This window comes from Cebus imitator, unplaced genomic scaffold (assembly GCF_001604975.1).
Source record: "Cebus imitator isolate Cc_AM_T3 unplaced genomic scaffold, Cebus_imitator-1.0 Scaffold110, whole genome shotgun sequence".
NCBI classification, from domain to species: domain Eukaryota; kingdom Metazoa; phylum Chordata; class Mammalia; order Primates; family Cebidae; genus Cebus; species Cebus imitator.
This window is the reverse complement of record NW_016107425.1, coordinates 5,447,401-5,460,984: the sequence shown is the minus strand read 5'-3', so window position 1 is coordinate 5,460,984 and position 13,584 is coordinate 5,447,401. Positions and strand designations below refer to the sequence as shown.

The 13,584-nt window shown below is 38.3% G+C and overlaps 1 long non-coding RNA gene across 1 annotated transcript in view; it reads left to right on the top strand.

The window, feature by feature from the left end:
- Positions 1-11,223, top strand: part of LOC119472636 — a 173,033-nt gene extending 161,810 nt beyond the window's left edge. Inside the window, exons 2-3 of the long non-coding RNA XR_005201793.1 lie at positions 8,295-8,440; positions 11,188-11,223. This is a non-coding gene — a long non-coding RNA (uncharacterized LOC119472636). The remainder of the gene's footprint in view (positions 1-8,294; positions 8,441-11,187) is intronic.
- The last annotated feature ends 2,361 nt before the right edge of the window (positions 11,224-13,584 follow it).

The following is a 13,584-nucleotide window of genomic DNA, read 5'->3' as shown; positions in this document are numbered from 1 at the left end:
AAAAAAAAAAAAAAAAAAAAAAAAAAAAAAAAAAAAAAAAAAAAAAAAAAAAAAAAAAAAAAAAAATAATCAACACAGAAGAATATTTTTTTAAATATAGAAGAAAAAAAACGTATAAAGCTGCTGTCAGGCAGTAGGGAACTTTGGTTGTCTCCAAATCAGCACCGAAGCAAGGGGCTCCCCTCTTCTAACACCAGTAAGTCAGAAAACCAGAGTGGGGTGCGTACTTGGGAAGATGCCTGGGTGAACCTTACCTCCAGTTCACGCTTCAGAGCAGGCTCATTTTTCAGAGGAGCCCATTATCCTTCAGAAAAGGCTCCAGTTCTAGTTTCATCCCATTGGAAGCAACAAGGAGCAAAAGGGTGTTGGTTTTGTCTCAACTGTAGATCAACTGGCCCCAAAGGTGTATATGAATAGGAAAGCCCTGCGTCTGCCACCACCATCTTTTTATTTGGTTTCCATGGCTGTCTGGGTAGGAGCTGTAAGAAATCATCAGAACTGGGCCTTGGCGAACCACAGGAGAAGACAATGGGAAAATGATGTTGTAAACCTAAATTATGCCAGCATGTGATTTTTTTTAGAATCTTTTTTTAAAAAGAACAAGACAATAAAAAGAGACACATGGTGTAGGGAAATATTTTTCTAACGTTCCCCAATAATGTCTATAAAATTTGAAGTACTTAAAACCAATTAATGACCCTCAGTTGCATGATGTTTTAATTCCACTTAAGAACCAAGATTTCAACAGTGCTGAATGTGATAGAATATTATATTCCCCCTCCTTATTCCCTTCTAGTCTTTACTATTTTAATTCTGTTTATGTCAATATGACTATTTGCAGAGTTTTGGCCTTTCTTTTCTAATGCTTATAAGTAAAAGCAGGGATTCTAACCTTTTATTATTGCTCTGGTGATAACATCAAACGCTGCAAACATGGATAACCTCAATTTTTTTTTTTAATCTGCAGATATAATGGGGAGGAGAGAGCATATTAGACTGGAAAAGAAGAATAGAGAATGAGAGAGGGTTAAAATAACAAACCGTAAAGAGTCTTCCGAGAATTGCGAAGAGCTGCTCTTTGGATCCATATTGTATTTTTTTTTTTTTTTCCGGCACATTTAAATGTAAACAGGCAAGCCCTGTGTCTCCAGGAAGCTTTTTCCTTTTAAAGGGCTCTTTACTATTTAAACAGATACAGGATAGATATTTCAACGCAGAGCCCACATAAAATCCCATATTAGGGATGATACCAAACTTAAAGAATGTTGTAAAATGAGAATGGAAAAAAATGTACAAAATGAATTCCTGCCCATTTACATGCTTTCAGTCAGGCTACTAGATAACCAAGCCTCTGTCTTTGTGTTAACACTGTAGATTAGGTCAAGTTTTTACCCCTCTGAGCTCTTTTCCTGTAAATGACGGGTTTTGATGTGAAACAAGCAACATGTCAAAGTGAGTTGAAAGATGTAGGCATTTTATGCCATGTCACAATGACAGGCCGGTGAATATTTGGGCCATTAGGGGCTTATTAGTGAATAAATGACCAGATGGTTCAGTGATGCACGGAGATGGACAGAGCTGGATGCTCCTAATCAGCACTGTCTGTACTTGATGTCAAATCACATGACACAGTAACCCATGGATACCAAGTAAGAGTTACCATTAGCAAGTCAATTTCATATCTGGGTGGTGTAAACAGACTTATAACCGCACTTCAGTGCTGCCTCTGTTTTGAGGAAGGAAAATACAGTAGAGTATTAAAAGGCACAGACACAATAAATTCTAATTCTTATTTGATAATTAAACAAATAATTTCTATCTTGGTTCCTCTCCTTTATTCTTGAAAATGGAATGATGCCTCAGTGCATAAGAAAAGAGATTGTCAGAAATAAAGAGATCAAACCGAAAATACATTTAAAATCTCAGTGAAAGGCATATGATATTTGGTAGAGTGGTCCAAGTGTGAAAAGATTCAGGGCCATGTTCTTAGAGCATTCTGCAGTAGTCAATGAAGACAAAGTTTAGGCACAGACCACAAACTGTCAACACATGTTATTTGCCTTTGTACACTGCACAATTATATTTTTCCTCTTTGCCTTTAAAAATGTTGATAGTGCTAACAGCCACCTTGGGTTTTTCCTGTAAGAATGTGCAAAAGTGTTTTTGAAGACAAGTGCCCATTTCTTTTCTTTCCTCACCATTTTCAGTATTTTCACACTGAAAAGTATTCCATGGATCCTAAACACCCAACTACTACTAAGGAAAACAATCACTCTTAAAACCTAAAGAAGAAACACCCTGGAAATAAACTCTTACTTTGGTGCTCTGTCAAAAACTAGTGGGTCCGTGGGCAGAGATTCAACGCATTACGCATCTACAATCGAAAGTGTTGACAGGAATTTCCTCACAAGAACATCAGTTAAAGCAATTCAGTCTTGAGAGAGTGAGAACTAAATAATATTACAGCAAGTGTTCTCTTTTAATAATAATACCTATGGTACTATAATTTCCTTGATAAATCTTTCCTGGGAATCTACTACGTGTGACTACTTCTGGACATGAGACTGGGGAAATGGGAGCAAGGAGGGGAATTCCTCAGAAATGTACAGTTGTGTTAAATGGGGCATTGTAATAAGTACTATGTAACATTTGATGCTTACAAAAAGATTATATGTAGCATACACTTTCTAAAATGTTACATCTGTGGCCCAATAGAAGAACTAGAGCATGCTAATATTAAAGCTCCCGCCTTCACCTACCTACATTCTACTCCACACAGAACTAACCACATTCTGAATTTTGAGTTTATCATTTTCTTACTATTCAAAACTAATTTAACTTCACATGGCACTGTTTCTAACAAGAATTTGTAAATTTGCTTGTTTTATTCCTTTATAAAAATGGTGTCACACTGCATGTATTCTCCTGAGACTTGCGTTTTTTCACTCAACATATTTAAACTTTAGCCATGTTGCTGTGCATGGCTGAAATTCATTCACTTTTACTGTCTTATTATATTCCATGGTGTGAATATTCCACAATTGCTGTATCCATTCTCCCGTCTGTAGTAGACATTTGGCTTCTTTCCAGTTTGGGGCTATTAAAAAGAATGCTGCAAAGAACATTCTTGTACATTTATACTATTGTTCATATGCACAAGTTTCTCTAGGTGTGAAATTTCTGGTCCTGGGATAAATATGTATGCAGCTTAATGAAATAATGCTAAACTATTTTCCAAGGTTGTACCAATTTCCACTCCCACCAATAGTGTATGAAGAGCATTTCCATTATTTGACATCCTTACCAACACGTTATTTTCAGACTTACAATTTTGCCAATCTAGTGGGTGTAAATTCAACCTTAACCATCACCCTCAGAAGAAATTATTATCTGTATTTTACAGGTAAGGCTCAAAATCATGTAACTTGGAAAGTCAGAATTTGAATCCAGTTCTCTGGCCTGCAAATGTTCTTTTCACTGTACCACGATGCCTACCACAATTCTGTCCCCAGTGACTCATGCTTCACATTTTTAAGCACAATTAGTTTTCACACACACAATTATACAACTTAGTATAGTGTTTAATTTAGGGCTTGGCCACTGATTAGTTAAGAAATTTGGGCGAGTATACTGTACCTCAATTATTTTATCTATAAAATGGCTGCTATAATATAATAATAATATCATCTATTTTATGGGACTGTTATTATGGTTAAAGAAGTTATTTCTCCCCTTCTCTCAACTAGATATTTAAGTAAACATGTACTCTAAATAAAAACCATGTCAGGTAGAATTAAGTATATTTTCTTTAACCTAAATGCCCTCTTTCAAGCAGATCGCTTTTTCATTAACTGTCTCATAATTTCATATTCTGAGCTGCCAAATATGTTCCTGTTTCACACACATTTACACTGAAGCATTGAAAGAATCTTTTAGCCCAACAACCGTGGTGACTTGATACCAACACAGTTGGTTTCAACGTTTTTTAAGCATGTATTTTGCACTCTAAGTGATATCAAAATACCTTTAGAGTAGTTAACTTAGTTTGTATATATTCATTTGAGTGGCAATTTAATGTTTTGTCTTCCCCATTAGATTGTTTCTAGTTTTAATCACAATTATATTACCAGCCTTAATACTCAATAAATACTTGTTAATTAAGTGAATCAATGAATAAATTTTTTGGCAGACTATTATGTTTTGCTGAAGTTACATGTCAGTCAAATGCTCTTTTTTAAAAAAATAAAAATCATATCTGAATCATACCTGCATCCTGAAAGTCTGATTTTGGAGTTTAGAATTTTTCAGAATTTAGAATGTTTTTCATTTTTGAAAAGTTAATACTCTATACATATTGTATATCATATGACATCTACAGCAGGGCCTGGGCATGACCCAATAATCAAATACATTAACATTTCTGCACAAAAATGCACAAACAGTCACACAAAAAAGAGTTTTCAGGACCAGAGATAACATCATAGGGGTTCAGATCAAATTGGCTTCTGAAGGAGTTATGGAAATGCTTACTATTTTTAGAGATTTTGGATTATAGAATTGTGGATTAAAATTTCAGAGCTATAATTTTTTAAAGTGTTGAAATTTGAATCCATGTCTCCTTGGTCCCTAATAAATTTTATTCACACTATGGTGCACATTACTCACACTTCTTTCCTGATCTCCAGGAAAAATTCCACTAGTTTATGAAAATTATTTAAATAAACCAGTGATTCTCCAATTACCCTGAAGCCATGGAAATACACAACCTATTCCTAGGAGAGGCATAGCTAAATCTTAACCAATAATAAAAACTACTTCAAAAATTAAAAACTGGCATTCATCATACCAGAGTCTTATAAAGTATTTATTTGTAATTCATTTGGGGTAAGGTTGCTAATACTTCCAAAACATAAATTTTGTTAACATTAGTGTTTTGATCATCTTTTTCTTAAAAGGGATATTCTTTACAGAGAAGCAAGGAAATGTTAAAGTTGATTTTGCAGATTTATAAAAGGTTCACAGCATCTCATGAATACTTAAATACAAAAAAGAAGAATCAGTTACAGGCATTGATTGACTTACGACCTATGCAACTTACGACCATTTGACTTTACAACCACAATCGCAAGCCACGACTGCTCCGCATCTGGCGGCGCAAACGTTGCCCAGCTGGGCATACGACAGTGTGGACCAGCTTCCAGCAGCACTACCATCTCCGCGTGCATATAGCCTACTCAACTTATGACCAAATCGTGTTACGACTGGTCTGTCGGAACCAATCGTGGTCGTAAGTCGAGCACTAGCTGTATTTTCAAGACCATGGAAGGTCTAGGCTCTCAGAGTTTCTCTAACATGGCCCTCAGGCTCAAGCAGGACTAATGTTAGAGAAATCACACCAACAAGGAATTCAAGACCCAATCCTTCAGGAATCTTACAACATGCAAATGTCCCAAGTACATACCACACACACATGAGACTCCTCTCCCTCCCACAGCGTCAACACAAGATACCACTATAGTCAGGGCAATGTCTTTTTGTCACCTTAGGTGTAATATACGACTCAGATGATATCCTTTACCGACTCTTGTGGATTGCACATGTTTAAGTGTGCTAACTCAGAGGTCACATTGCCCAGTGAAAACCATAGCCTAGACATTTGTGTGCTGGATGCTGTAAGAAAGTTATTTAACTTCTCTATGTCTCAGTTTACCCATCTGTAGAATGTGAGTAATAATAGAGTAATTCATGCGGTCCTTGTGGGATTAAATTATACTTAGCATGGGTTTCACTTATGGTAAGGGTCTATTCTTGTAAAGTATTATTATTCCAAAGTCTTAAGCTAATTCTGAGGATCAGGCACTTCCTCAGACATGAGCAATTACCTGAACAGTCAGCAATGGCTTCTGCTAGGACACAATAACACCATAGATGATGCTCATAATAAACCTTCTGACACTTTTCAGTACCTGGTTTCTATAGCTTATATTTTTTATTGCTTAAAACCAAAACAATGGATTACTTCATATTGTGAATTCTTTTTCTGAATAATGCTTACTGAATTATAATAGTATTTATCAGCTATCTGCAGCTTACAGACAGGTTGAATTCCAAAATTGTATTCGTATGTGAGTCACAATTTGAAATACATTTTTTCACAGGGGTAATGTTTTTAAAGAGGTTAAGTGCCCAGGCTGACACAATAAAAGGCAATGAAGTGGGCATTATCCATGCCTAGGCTAGAGGGTCTCATACAAATCAAATAGCTCACATAGGATCAGAATCCACCTGTTAATCTGCCTGGATGCTTCAGTGGGGAGAAGTGAGCAGTTTTTGGTGGCTGAATCTTTACATGTTCTTCATCTAAGAGAGAAAGAAATTGAAAGGCAGAGAAAGGGTTTGGAGGGGCTACAGCTTCCTGTCACCAGCTCAGAGGGGAGGGACATGAGCTACATGGATATTGTCACTATTGAGATCATTAGGAATTTCTGGCCCCGTCCTAACTTTCCTATGTTTGCATTGTCTATCAGTTTTCTCACAGTGATTAGTAGGATGCTCCTTAAAACCAAATACTCTTAAGAAGGAGTATGGAAAGGGGAGTCTATTCTACCCCAAAGCTAACAGAGGACTAGGAATAAGGGGGGAGGGGAGGAGAGAACTCGAAGGCATAAAGGAAGAGGTGTCCATTATAAAGAGGAAATGAAAGCAGGCTGTGTGAATCCTTGTGACCGCCCTGCCACACGTGGTGTTTTGGGAAAAGATACTGATTCCATTGAAGATAAAACTTACTTTCCTGTGTTGGTAATTTAAGAGATGAAAATAAATGCATGGGGTCACTTGAGATTCATCATCAGTAACATTAAGTATCCACATTGGCATAACAAAAGAGTCTTACTTTGGTTTTCAACCTTGGCTGCACATTAGAATCATCTGGGAAGATTAAAAAATTCCAATGCCCAAGGTACACCTCAGACTGATTCCTCCAGAATCCTGAGACCAAGGCACCAGAAGTTTTGAAAGCCTCGGGGGAAATTCCAATGAGCAGCCAGGTTGGAAACCATTGTAAATACCAACCTCTGTCAGGTGTCCTAAACTGAAGAATAAAGTGCTTTGGCCCCCACAGAGCTCTGGGGCACCCTAAACTTAAAGCCTCTCACCTAAATCCATGTTTATAATGAAATTCCTCCTTCCTAAAATATCTGAGAGGAATTTGAGAATAGATTTAATGAAGCTGATTATTCACATTATGATTTCATTTGCTAAGAAAGAAAAAATAACTTCAACAACAGTATTCATTGAAACTGATGGCAAAATACTTCCAACATTTTATGTGCAAACTCTAAGACTGTCCTAGAGATTAATTTGACTCACCGTGTGCCAGGCAATGTGCTGGAGGCTGAGGATAAAATAATCACAAATGTAGACAGAACCTTGCCAAACTGTGGCTTAGAGTCAGTGATGACAGCAAGAGTTGACAGGGGAACCTGCGAGATGCAGGCTGAGCACCTGCCCAGCCGAGGCTACCAATAAGGAAAGAGCTACATATGCAATGTCTGAGTCACCTGTTTGAAATCATTATGTTTTTTGAGTCACAGATATCAATCCCACGAGTCCAATATCACTCAGTGGGTGTGTTAGCATGCCAACAGCTGAATGATACGTACTAATCAAGGTATCGTGTTTGCTGTGGTTCACCAGCTATCCCTTTGATGAGTCTTTCATGCCTAAGAATGTGGGCATGGAGGCGATTTACTGTGTGCCTGACTGCACACAGCTACTTGCTTGCCCCACCCCTAGGATAAGTCTCACTATCACCTGCTGTTTCATTAAATTACTTGGAATTATCTCTCTGTCAATCTGCACTTTTAGGAGAGAGGATTGGTGAATGCTGCCTTTGGAGAAATCCGTCTGTGTGATTAGTGTGTCTGCATCAAATCTCTTGCTTCCCAGTTGCTTTAGGGGCTGAGGAACTGAGTGTCTCACCGTGCTGTAAGTATGTCATCTGTTTCTGTTTTGACAAGGTTACCGTCTCTGGTGTCTACTGGCATAATCCCCAAGCTTCCTGGAACTTGTGTCATTAACCATTAGTGGAGTCTGACTGCAGAAAATGTAGAGCACATTAAGCAGCAAAAATAGCCCTGGTCCTGAAAAAGTCTCTGCATAGAAAACGAGTTGCTCTAAATGATTCTGTTAACATGTCTGATATCCCATGCCTCTCTTCTCCTGCTGGTGGCTGCAGAGGATTCTGGCCACATGAAACATGTGCTCCCCCTTCTTTCGGTCCTCTCCCAACAAAGGGCTCCACAGATGCTTTATGATCATCGGTCCTGAGCTTGCTGGGAGGCACAGATTTCTTCAAAGACATGTTCCTATCTCAAAAAACTGCAGGTGAGAGGAGAAAATATGCAAAAGACAGGTAGCAAGTGAACCAAGCAATTGTCAGGTAAGTCATATTTTTACAGTCTGCTTACAAGCTGCTTACAAGCATTTGCTCATTTAGAGAACAATCTTATAGGCTGAGCATATCCAAACAAAGCGACAAAAGAAACAAAACTCATCAGTACAAAGCGGGTTGTTTTTTTTTTTTTTTTTTTTTTTTTTTTTCTGGTTTCTACAAGCAAACACCCATATCCTGGCTTTAAACTGGTTCTAAGCAATTCAGGAATTTCTGTGCCATAGTTCTTAAAGGAATTGAACTGGTAACTTCACCAGGCCTACAAAACCACTCGTCAAGAACCACTGTATTCCAACTTGTGAAATGAACCCTATAAAGTTAGTGGCATTGGTTTTTGGATATTTGCTCCCAGAACCATGCCTTGCCTTTCCCATGCTCTCCTCCTTATGACAGGGAACTAAAGGCACTGCATTCCTGAGGTGCTTGAGCCCAGGGATAGACTGTGGCAGAGGAAGAGGTCAAGGTGTTGGTTCTCCTCTGTTTCAGGTGACATCTCCTTGGCACCCGTTTGCTACATGGCTTCATGTCTTGCCAAACAGCCCTGTCTGCAGCCCCAGCTCCCATGGGGCAGACCCACAGCAGTTCAGATCCACTGGGTGGTCTCTAATCACATGCTGCTCCAGTGACACCATCTCCTTCCTCTCTTCGTCCTACCAGCCCCAGAGGAAAAAATATATTTCCATAATTGTCTCCAGTTATTTCTGTTGGATTTCTCAACTCTTTCTTTACCCATGAAACTATTTTCTTGTGACAGGTTTCCTGTTTTGAACTACCTAGGGTAGTTCATTTCATTAGCTGATATATGAGTACACTATTAGAACTTAATCATGTTATCTATAATAAATATATATCTACCTAAAATAAGAGAATTGCTGTTACAGACTGAATTGGGTCTCCCTGAAATTTTATATTGAAATCCTAAACCCAGTACCTCAGAATGTGACTGTATTTGGATATAGGGTGTTTAAGATGATAATAAAGGTAAAATGAAGTCACTAGGGTGGGCCTTCATCCACACTAAAGTATCCTTATAAGAAGAAGAAGAGATTAGGACACAGACACACTAAAAGGAAAAATTATGTGAGGACACAGGAGATGACAGCCAACTAAGGAGAAAGGCCTTTTCAGAGAAAAAAAACCAACTGACCTTGGACTTCTATAATCTAGAACTGTGAGGATATCAACTTCTGTTGTTTAAGCCACTCAGCCTGTGGCTCATTAACAGCCAACAAATACAATTGTCCCTGAAATTTGGGATAAACTACTTAACTCTAAGCCTCAATGTCCTCATATGTAAAGTAAGGGTAATTTTAATGCCCAGATTGTTGTGAGAATTAACTGACAGAAGCTTAATATAGCACTTGCTACTGTGCCATAAACATGGGATATCTTTTTTTTCTTTTTAGACAGAGTTTCGCTCTTGTAACCCATGCTGGAGTGCAATGGCACAATCTCAGCTCACTGCAGCCTCCACCTCCTGGGCTCAAGCAATTCTCCTGCCTCAGCCTCACGAGTAGCTGAGATTACAGTGTGCACCACTATGCCCAGCTAATTTTGTATTGTTAGTAGAGATAGGGTTTCACTATATTGGCCAGACTGGTTTCGAACTCCTGACCTCAAGTGATCCACCTGCCTTGGCCTCCCAAAGTGCTAGGATTACAGGCATGAGCCACCGTGCCTAGCCTCATTTTGGATATTAATGTAGATGTATAACTAAAATATGCTTATAAAATGCAGCCTAACTCTCTAGGTATTAGGGAGGTCTTTAGATTGGACTGGCTGGATAATGTATTCACCTAGGTTTTTTGCGTTCTCCTCAGTCATGTCTTGATTTCAGCTGCAGAGTATTTTTGGTTTATTATCAAAGTTGTTTTCTTAAGCTTAAACATCATGCCTCAGCTACAAATTCAATAACTTTTTTTTTTTTGCTCTTGCTACTGCTACTTTAATACTATTTCTTGTTGCTTCTACATAAGTCCATTCAAGGCAGGAATTGCACTGTGACTTTTCTGGAATGCCCATGACTACTCACTGGGTCAGTTTGAGGGCCAGCCAAACAAGGCTTTCCCATTGCTTGCTGCCTGGAAGACTCCCCCAGGACTTAAACGCAGATCCTCCAGATTGTTGCTTACAAATAGTCACATCATGGAAATAAGAATCACCTTCCTGGAATCATCTGCATCTACAGCTGAGCTTAGCCAAACCGCCTGGGCAGCAGCCTATTTGTGTTCCTACAGCCTCCCTCTTCTGACATGTTTTTACTCAGATCCTCCTTCTGTGGTGGTGAACCTGATAAATTGAGGCTCTAGGATTCCTTTCCCACATCAGATGAAGTCCCAGTATGGTACAAAAGGACTAATTGCTACCCTTATTGTGAGGATATTTGTATTTTAAGAAGCCTTTAGCGTTCAGCTAAATGAATAAACTAACAAGTCTAACTTGGAGCACTAAGTGTTAGGAGATTTGAGGCACCTTTAAGTAGAATTATTACTTTTTAATAATGATGAAGAAAATATTAAAGTCCAAAGTAAAAGGATGCTTGGTTTTCTTTGGCTAAAGTTTTGGGAGAATTAGTAAAAAGTAGATGATCCCTTATAAAGAAGTATTTCCATAAAGGCCTTCTTCCTCTAGTAACCAAAGTTCATGTCCTACATATACATATAATATTTATTATCATCAGTTATTAAATGTTCAGTGTTTTCTAAGTGACTGATATTGTATTGTGAACTTTCCAGGGAAAGGAAAGGAAGAAACAAGATGGAATAAAATAAAAACAAAAAGAAGCCTAAAACATTTTGATCTACTTTACATTTTAAAAGCAGAAATGTATCATCTTGGGAATTTTAACCTCCCAATGGTTTGTTGCCATATGGTACTAATTCTGCCCACGGAATGTGAAAAATAAAATAAATGTCAACTCTTGAATTACAATCACTAACATTACAGCTACACAGAATATAATGGTTTTCTCTGTACATCAGAGTTTGTTTTTAAGGTCCAGGTGGTTTCTGCTAAATCTCTAGCCTTTTATTACATAATTTGCCTATTACTTGGAAAGGAAGATATCAGAATATTCTATTTTGTTTTCCCCACTTCTCCATTGGTATTAGACAGGATTCATTCTGTTCCTGGACATCTTGTTATGACTCTTCACAGGGTACCTTATCCAGAATTCCAGGCTGGTTAGAATACTCTGACATTGGATTTCAGACTGTATTCCCTAGCCAGATAATTTTCTTAAAGTAATATTCAAGAATAATAGAGTTTCTATTGCATGGGTTTGCTAAACAAACTTACTTGGTAAAATAATGAGGAAAATAGACATCTACTTATACAGCTCTGGGGAAAAGTACATTCCCAAAGATAATTTCATTTAAAATGTACATTTCAAATATGCATATTGCTAATAAGATGACAACTATCAATAGGTTAGTGTTTTGTGTTACTTTTGACTGGCGTAAGGCCTTACATAGTCAAAGAGCAAGTCTTACCTATGTCACATAAGCCAAAACAAACTATCATTCTTCAGCCATTTCCAGTCCCTCTTCCTCCCCAAGTCCTTCTTTTCCTCCCTTCTCCATTCTGCCAAAAATACAGTTTGATGTATTAGCAACAACTGGGCAATTTTAAAAACAAAATGAAATCAAAGGGAATATTAAATTTCAGAAGGTAACACATTTGCTTAGTTAAGAGGACAAAAGACTTTTTTAAAATGTCCAAAATTGTGGTCTCTCGTATTCATGAAAGCTAACATGTATTTCACAATTCCAATAACTTCTATAAGAACAATAATTGCCCTTTTGCTGATAGGCATGATCATTCATTGCATGGGCATATGAACATGTGGATCTCTTATCATAAAGAATCATTCAGCAATATTAATTATCATATGTTACAAAATAAATCAGACACCAATAAAAATATAACACCATAGACTTATGAGGGGCCAGGAGATATTCTTGGTCTCCTAACATGCCAAACACTGATTTAGCTTCTTGATTTCTAATATTTCATTTAAGTTCCTTAACAGTCCTTGATATATATGCTATTGTCCTTATTTCAAAGATGAGAAAATAAAAACTCAGAAAATCCAAATAAATCAATGCCTGAGTCTGGTCTTTTTGCTTCCTGTCTGGTGGACCATCTCCAATCTGTTCCCTGGCTTGGATACTCTTAGTGGATTCGCTTGACCTTTAGAACAAAGTCTAAACTCATTCCCAAGTTTCTCAAAGTCCTTCATGATCTGGTCCCAATATTATCCTCTCAAACAGCAAACCTTACCACTCCTCACCTCAAGCTTCACTCTCAATCACACTCAATTTCTTTCAGTTGCTTGAATATGCCATGTTTTCTTTTGCCCCTGGGATTGTGCCAACACTGGTCTATACCTAGAACACCCTCAAACACGCCTTTCCCACCCTCCTTAATGATCTGGCTGGCTGGGCGCAGTGGCTCACGCCTATAATCCCAGCACTTTGGGAGGCCGAGGCGGGTGGATCACAAGGTCAAGAGATCGAGACCATCCTGGTCAACATGGTGAAGCCCCGTCTCTACTAAAAATACAAAAATTAGCTGGGCATGGTGGTGCGTGCCTGTAGTCCCAGCTACTCTGGAGGCTGAGGCAGGAGAATTGCTTGAACACCGGAGGCAGAGGTTGCAGTGAGCCGAGATCGCGCCATTGCACTCCAGCCTGGGTAACAAGAGCGGAACTCCGTCTCAAAAAAAAAAAAAAAGTGATCTGGCTAATTCTTTCTGGACCTCCAAATGTGAGCTTAGGTATCTCTTCCTCCAGGAAGCTGCCTCTGAGCCCTGAACACCTATTGGGTGGTCCCCTACAAGATCATCATAGTACACAGGTGATCCTCTGTAGCCCATCATGGTGTCTCACACTGCCTTGTAATTAATTACCTGTTCACTTGTCTATATCCCTCCCTTGACAGGAACGTCTATGAGGGCAGAAACTGAGATGGTCAGGTTCTCATTGTACTCCAGAGCCTAGCTGTATATGGTAGAGAATCGATGTGTATTAAATGGCTGGATGATTAAGAGAATGGCATTTGTACTTAGAAAATTTTATTTTAATGACGATATGAACAAAATTCTATGGCAATTGCTTCTGAAAGCACACCATT